Source organism: Channa argus, chromosome 5 (assembly GCF_033026475.1).
Source record: "Channa argus isolate prfri chromosome 5, Channa argus male v1.0, whole genome shotgun sequence".
Lineage (NCBI taxonomy): Eukaryota > Metazoa > Chordata > Actinopteri > Anabantiformes > Channidae > Channa > Channa argus.
The window spans coordinates 1,847,382-1,856,075 of NC_090201.1; positions in this window are offsets into that span (position 1 = coordinate 1,847,382).

Here is an 8,694-nt window from a genome sequence, read left to right on the forward strand (position 1 = left end):
AGCTGTCACGTGATCGCCAGTGTGTGTGTGTGTGTGTGTGTGTGTGTGTGTGTGTGTGTGTGTGTGTGTGTGTGTGTGTGTGTGTTCCAGACTCACCGTAGTGAGAAGTAAGAGGCTGCTGCTGAAGGCTCGTCCCCGCTCCGCAGCCTCATTGGTCGCTCGTCGCGGATCGAGGCGGGTCGTAGGGCCCGTCAGTCAGAGAGGCCGTGCTGCGTGGAAAAGCATGTGGGACGCCTCTGTGGAGCAGGGAGGCAGAGCTGAAACCTGTTTTTTATGAGAAATAACAAGCACAGTGGGTGTCAGAGAAGTGGGCAATTCAATTTTTCAATTCAACTTTATTTATACAGCGCCAATTCACAACAAAGTCATCTCAGGGCACTTTACAGAATATAGTCAAGACTTTAAAGATAAATAGAGAGAACCCAACAATTCCCCCTTGAGTAAGTCTATAGGTAGCAGTGAAGAGAAAAAATTCCTTTTAGCAGAAGAAACCTCCAGCAGAACCAGGCTCAGGGTGGGCGGCCATCTGCCTTGACCGGTTGGGGTGAGTGGAAAGTGGAGAGAGAAAAGAAAAGAGCAACAAAAAGCAGCAACAAAACATCGGGCAGGTTGGTAGGACCAGTAGCTGCAGATTGGAAAACACACAGCTCCAAAGCAGGGGACACCTGCAGAAAGGGACAGAGAGAGGGGGACAGAGAGGGACAACTACGGGAGAAAACACACATAGTTAATGTCATTAAGTGGTGAAAATTGTAGGGTGAGAGGAGAGGAGAGGGGGACAAGAGGAGGAAAGGAGCTCAATGCATCGGGGGGTGGGTCCCCCAGCAGTCTAAGCCTATAGCAGCATAACTATAACTAACTATAAGCTTTATTAAAGAGGAAGGTTTTAAGCCCAGACTGAAAAGTAGAGAGGGTGTCTGCTTCCCGAATCTGAACTGGGAGCTGGTTCCACAGGAGAGGAGCTTGATAACTAAAGCTTCTGCATCCTATTCTACCTTTGGAAATTCCGGGAACCACACGTAGGCCTACATTCTGAAATCGAAGTGGTCTACTGGGATGATATGGTGCTATGAGGTCTTCTATATATGATTGAGCCTGACAATTCAGAGCTTTATATGTAAGAAGCAGGGTTTTAAATTCTATTCTACATTTAATGGGAAGCCAATGGAGAGAAGCTAGTGAGGTGAAATATGATCTCTCTTGCTAGTTCCAGTCAGCACTCTTGCTGCAGCATTTTGGATTCATTGCAGGCTCTTTAGTTACTGGGGCATCCTGAAAGTAGGGAATTACAGTAGTCCAACCTAGAGGTAACAAATGCATGGACCAGTTTTTCGGCATCACAGACAGGATGCTCCTAATTTTGGCAATGTTCCGTAGGTGGAAGAAGGCTGTTCTAGAGATTTGTTTTTATATGTGAGGTAAAGTAGCAGCAGTGGATGATGGAAACACGCGGATATGTTTGATCCTCAGGAGGTCAGAGTCATTTCATATTTCGATTTTATAAATGTGGCTGATTTAAGCAAAGCTGTATCTGAGAAAGGGTGTAAGTCCAGAGCTTCTGGTTCCCGTGGGGATGTCCTAAAACTGCCAGCTCTGAGGAGTGTTTCCACAATCTAACGAGAAGGAATCCGCTACAGTTTTGTCATGGCATCACCATCTTTACAGGGACACGGGTCCCTGTTCTGTTTTGTCCTGTTGATCATTTATGTCTCCTGCATTATCAGTGTCTCTGATGCCGCTTTATCCCAGACAGACAGGCTCAGGGCCCACTATGACTGTTCTACTTTTATCATATTTATTAACTAACTGAATGGTAATGAATTGTTCCCGTACATACCAATAGTGTGCATCTTTTGTTGGACGGGATTTAGACAGACACTCCTGAAGTTGGCATGAACAACTGGAAACATCATGTTTTCAGTCTCACCTGTGCAGCCCAACAATAAACCCACCAGCTGGAATTAATGTTGGGGCTGATCAGTGGAATTTCTCTGAGATTTTCTTTTTAGTGCAATTCTCTTTCAAAGCTTAGACCTGGTTCTTTTAAAGTAATTCTCTCTTTAAACATTACAGAACACTTCTAACGCTTTATCAGATTCACTGTGGCCAGTTGTTTTCCTTTTTCGGTAATTTCACATTTCCTGGTGCCTCCATTATCCACAATGCAACTTCTCTACCATTATTTTGAAATTTGTAGTTTTTAGGCTGTTTGGCACAAAGTCAGATTGTCTAAACCCCAAACCAGTTTTTCATGTTTCAAGGACCCAAAAACCTGCTCTCACCGAGAAAAACAGGCTTGAGACGGACACCAACAAGACCAACTAAAACTTTGGGGCTGAACTCTAAGCTTGTAAAGAGACATTACAGTCCTCCAGTGTTGTCGTTGCGCTTGGCACTAGGGCTCGAAGCCAAGTAATGTTATGATGTGCCTCTGTGGTTCATTGGTGTGTTGCATAACTGCAGGACAACCATCTCCATGTGTCTGCCCGTATTTATGTTGTTGCTACGGTCCCAGCGCGCCAACAACAGATCCTCAGCTGATGGCAGTCAGAATCCCGTAAGAGGTAGGTGGAGGTCGCTGTGGGTCAGAGGCCCTCAGAGCTCAGCGGCAACGATGCCACTTCCTCTCACAGAGAGCAAGAAACAATGTGGGCGAACCAGTCAAGCTTGACAGGAAGCCTTTCTTTAATGGGGTGTTTCTTTGGTCAAACTCTCCAAGATTTGTGGAGACACACAGTCAGAAGCAGAGACAGTGGAGTGAGCTCTTCTGTAGCTGTGATAAGGTGTTTTCCACATAACTGGCTATGAGGTGCATGTTTTTAAACCCAAATTTCCACATTTAATTCCCTAGAGGAATGAGCTGAACATAGACCGAGGTAGCGTGTTTTTTTTTTTTTTTTTTGTTCTCATTGTGTCGGTGATTACATGGAAAACCATCCTTTCTGATGGGCCTTTGTTCTTCTCTTCCTGTGGAGAAAAGGAGAGTTCTGACTGGTGACTGGGTTACAGAAAGTACAGCTGGTCTACGATGTGTACTTACTGCAAGTTGTAGTACTCATGGAAGAATTACTCAACAGATTCTATCAAGTATATAACAAGATGTTTTCCACTAAATGTTTAGTGCTTATAATATGATAATAATAGTTTGATTTAACTACATGGATGAGCTGAAATGACAAATGACTTTGCAGATTCAAAGTTAACATCTAACATATGAGCAGGTTGTTAACTGATCCACTGTTCTAATGTTTAATTTGTAACTGAGGATTTGTGCACGATGATAAAACCATTTTTATTTCAACTAATTTTAATAAGAGCACATGAGAGTGAAAAATCTTCCACACTTTATTCATTATTAATATAATAGGATTTTTTTTTTTTTTGGTCTTGAAGCTACAATGTCAAATTTAAGCGCTACTATGAGACTGGATCCAAACCCAGCTGTCATAGGGCCAGAGGCAGGGTCTCAGGGCCAACACAGAGAGACACCCATTCACACTCACATTCACACCTACAGGCAATTTAGAGTCACCGATTACCGTAACATGCATGTCTTTGGACTGTGGGGGGAAACCAGAGTAGCTGGAGGAAACCTACACAAGCACAGGGAGAACTTGCCACTGCACCAAACCAACTAATCAAGCAGAAATTGTTAAAGTTCTCTGACTGGTTAGAAGTGTGAGCACCACCCAAAAACTTTTAGAAGTGAATATCTCCGCTCTGCAGCTCTGTGAGTCTTATTTGGACCATCACCCCTCTGCATTTTCGAACATATTTCTGCCAAAAAATACTCAAAAGCGTTACATACTGTAGCTTTAAGTGAAGGGTCACAGTGCTTTTCACACTACTGTTTTGTAAATGTATTAAATTTAGAGAAAAAACCCAAAACCAAACTAAACTGTGCAGACACCAAACTTCTCTAATCTCCAAAGTGAGGTTTTTCTCCAACAGGGGAACACGTGTGGAGGACTGACAACCGAACCAGCCTCAGAAGACAAACAAAGAAAAAACTGTCTGCTATTTCTGGATCTGCTCCATGCATTATTTATCTCGAGCCGACTATAAGGCTTTGTCATAGAACAAGCAGAGAACTCTATCGAGAAACCAGCAATCTGAGCATCTTTGTCCGCCAAGACAAAGAAGTCTAACAGCTTTTAACATTCAAACCACCTGTTTGGGTACAGATATAACAGTGTTTCTACCAGAGCTTTCTTCTCCTCATACAAACTGCAACACCATGCCACTGGTTGCAGATTTACACACTCCAGAGGTTGTTTTGGAAAAGCCCTGGTTCTGGTTTCAACGAGGACAGACAGCCAGCATGGACAGAGAAAGATGCAGTTACAGATTTACTTGACTTAATGGAGGTGACTTTAGGTTCGAGCCCTAGTGCCAAGCACAACGACAACACTGGAGGACTGTAATGTCTCTTTACAAGCTTAGAGTTCAGTCCCAAAGTTTTTGTTGGTCTTGTTGGTGTCCGTCTCAAGCCTGTTTTTCTCGGTGAGAGCAGGTTTTTGGGTCCTTGAAACATGAAAAACTGGTTTGGGGTTTAAACAAACTGACTCTGTGCCAAACAGCCTAAAAACTACAAATTTCAAAATAATGGTAGAGAAGTTGCATTGTGGATAATGGAGGCACTGGGAAATATGAAATTACCCAAAAAGGAAAACAACTGGCCACAGTGAATCTGATAAAGCGTTAGAAGAGAAGAGAATTACTTTAAAAGAACCAGGTCTAAGCTTTGAAAGAGAATTGCACTAAAAAGAAAATCTCAGAGAAATTCCACTGATCCGCCCCAACATTAATTCCAGCTGGTGGGTTTATTGTTGGGCTGCACAGGTGAGACTGAAAACATGATGTTTCCAGTTGTTCATGCCAACTTCAGGAGTGTCTGTCTAAATCCCGTCCAACAAAAGATCCACACTATTGGTATGTACGGGAACAATTCATTGCCATTTGCCTGTGTTTATTTTCACTACCTTGAGCAAAGGTGAACTGTTTGAACTCATACAATGAAGGCATTTACGTGTACTTAGGTAACCTGGTTACAGTCAGCTGTCTCCACTGAGCTGATTTGTAAATGACAAACCTGGTTACTGTAATGGATTAGAAAAACCTCCATAAGCCTGCATAGCCAGGTTTGCTGTTGAGAAGTTTGCACTGAGACAGAGTGAAATCACCAGAGTGGAGAGGCCGGATGAACGAAGTCCAGCTAAAGTCCAACTGCAACAAGTACAGTAGCAACAAATGAGGCACTGACAGTACTGCACCAGAAGGAGGCAGCAACTATGGTGATGTACAGTAGATGAGTAATTAACAGGGTCAAAACAGCCAAGTGCAGGTCATCAACCCAGTGCAGTTGACCACTGACTTTTTTCTGCCCCTGAAACATCCTCTGCTGATAAATGCTAAGGACGAAGGGAAGAAAAGGAAAGAATTTTCAAAAGTGCACAGGTGCAAGTAAAAATGAAGTTCACGTTCATGCAGTAAGTGTGAAGTACATTTTACGCTATGGTAGAACTTACCTTTGTAGGAGAGTATATATTAATATAGTATTGCAGTAAAGTACAGCATTTTACAACATTAATGCATGATAATACAGTTTTAGAGGGAATAGTCGACTTCAACCACAGTCGAGTGATAGTAATGTCATCAACACAATTCAGAACAGAGCAGCATGCTACACAAGCTCACGCACATAATACAGACATGAAAAGGGGATCGAAAGATAAAGTCTAGATAATTGGAGCGTCTCACTCAGACATTTGCATTCACACGTACACCCCCCTCGGACGAAGTCAGGAGGATCTCAGGATTCCAGTGCTGCCTTTGGCAGATCTAGTTTAAGATTTGTCTTTTGGACAGACTTATGTCTAATAAGTTCGTAAGGCTTGATAATTGAACTATTACAGTTTTGGTTTTGCTCATTAATGGGATTATTTGACAAGAACAAACATATAAGATACAATTAGACATCCTCAAAAAAAAAAAAAAAATACAAAATCTTTACTAAATACTGAATCTAAAAGTATTTTTTTTACTGCAGATGATCTCCTGTTTTTTACCCTCCCCATACCGGCACCTCCTCTTTCCTCAACATAATTGATTGAAGGAACTGGGGTTGGGCATCTCACGCAGAGCAGCATGCCCAGGTCACCCCACTTGACTTTTTATTCTAGTCAACAAGGTGGAACCCAAAGCCACATGACGGTTCCTGCAGAGTGGCTGTGTCTGCTCCACAGATTCCAGTCTCGTGGTGGATGGAGTGAGGACCAGTCACGTCCCTTTTGCCTTGTCTGTGTCCCCGGCGATGATTTTGCATTTTAGATGGTGGATTCTGGGCACTACTTCCCTCCAGAGATGCCACAAGTCTGAGGATTAGACAGCAGTGGTTGAGTGTGAGCAAGCGAAAAGACTCATTGTCAGTGATGCAGCATTTGAGGTTGAAATACGTTCAAATATCTCACTTATCTTCATCATATTACTTTGTACACGTGGTTCTGGGGCGGCTCTTATTTGGGAAATAGATTTGCAGCCTTGGTGGCTTGAGTCCCAGGACAAAGGCTGAACCCCAAGTTTTGAATAAAAGAGGTACATTTGAAATAAAAATAAGACAAAATATCTTCTGGCCTTGTTACCACAAAACAAGCTGCAAAAGGAGCCACAGGTCAGAAAATGTACCTCTCGTGAACAACTGACGTCCTTCTGAGGTTACTATGGTTACTATACACACAAGCACCTGAGATCAATGTAACTTCTAAGGCGATTAAATGTTTGGTGGGGAAATTACTGTCATGACCAATGTTGCAGTGAACAGGGAACAGTTCAGTCACAGAAGACAATGATCCACATACAGTGTGGACACAGTCTGCAGAGAATGTGTCTGTCCCTGATATGTATAGAGGACACAGCTGCAACCGTCTCCTATTATACAACCCTTCATAATTCACAGTAATATCTCTTTATCATGTCTCCAAAACCAGTTTTTCCCCAAGAAAGTGCCTTAACAAAACCTTCCTTTTTTTATAATGTCCTTATGACTCTGTTTTTTCTTCCAGTCTCTAACACTCTACGTGACTCATGCCTGTATGAAGTCAATAAAGTGTTGTGTAGTCGTAAAAGAGGAGCTAAAGTAAAGTGATGTGCTCATTAGAGTTGTGAGTTACTGACATGTAAATGTCACTACTGTGAATCCAAATTACACTCGGCTCCTGAATTGTTCGTAAAAACAATGGAGCTCTGCTCAACTCAGTGTCAAACAGCTGCATGGGAGAAATTGTGGACCTCAGAAAAATGCTCTTTTCATGGACAGTCACTGAATCCAGTAACTGGCCACTCGGTGTTTTCTGACACCTGCTGATCATCATGTTTTCTTTGCTGAAAATCAGCAGTGAAACAAAGAGGGAACAGACTGTGTCCACCGAAACGTTAACACCACAAGGTGGTGTCACTACTGTAGCTGTAGCTGTGTGTGATGGGAAGTGTGACTGTGTTTCTTGTGTCACCCTGTCCCTCCTCAGTCTTTCCTGCTGCTCATCTGCAGCATTCATTAAATCTGACCCTTTTCTGCTTTTTTCTTGACATAGTCATAGCAGAAGGTGGTTTATTTTCAACCAGACCCAGTTACGGGTGTGACAGAAACGTACACAGATTGAATTTGGACAGAAGCAACAGAGTCAAATATGACCAAAGTTCTGTGGACACTTTCAGCTCTGGGTTAACTGAAAGACACAGACTTTGATCAGATATCGATGTCCGGTGGTGTGAGTGCAAACACCAATACTTTAATACCTTACAAACTGTGGTAAAATAGGTGCAGCTACAGTAGGTGGTGACCCGTGTGTGAAAGCCATGTGACGTGGACTCCATCTACTGGTTTCACTGGATTTTCCTTACGAGGATTTTGGTGAACTGAGCTTGTAAGTTGTTGTATTAGTTATTGGTTCAAAGGCTCAGACAGAGAAATTGGCCTCTAAATTGAATTCTCCAGGACTTAATCCAAGCCAAACAGGCCAGTAACCTTTGTTTCATCTTTGACTTTTAAGGCACATGGGAGATTGGTCTCTAAATCGGCTTTTTTTTTTTTCACCTTAAAACGTTGCTAAAGTACAAACATTTCTCCTCTCTGGTCGATCCAAATACCCTGTAAACCGGTTACAGTGGATTCTGTCTGCTGCTCGAGTCCTTACACTGGTTGCCTGTTTTTTAAAGCACGTCATGGTTTTTGCACCAGTCTGTCTGATGTTTTCAGCCTGTGAACCAGTCTGTGCCCTCAGATCCTCTGACACGAGTCCTTTAGTTGTTCCACAGTGTAAGGCCTAAAACATTTCATACAGCTCTTAGCTTTTATGCTCAGAGCCACTGGAACAGTCTGCATGAGGATCTCAGAAAATGCCTTAAGCCTTTACCCTTTTTCTCACATATATAAATGCACAGCAATTGTTGATTTTAATAAAGCCCTGCCAATATTTGGTATGTCTTGCCACCATCTTTCTGATTATTTGGAAACACTTTGCATTAACGTGAATGAAAGGTGTTATGTAAATATAGTTTGATTTGATTTGTGAAACCACGAGAGGGCGCTGCTACCCCACTGATAACAGTGAGTAGATTACAGTAAATATGTATAGATACTTATATGTTATATATAGTTTAATTACACACACCGCGTTTTCCTTGGTTCAGTTGCAG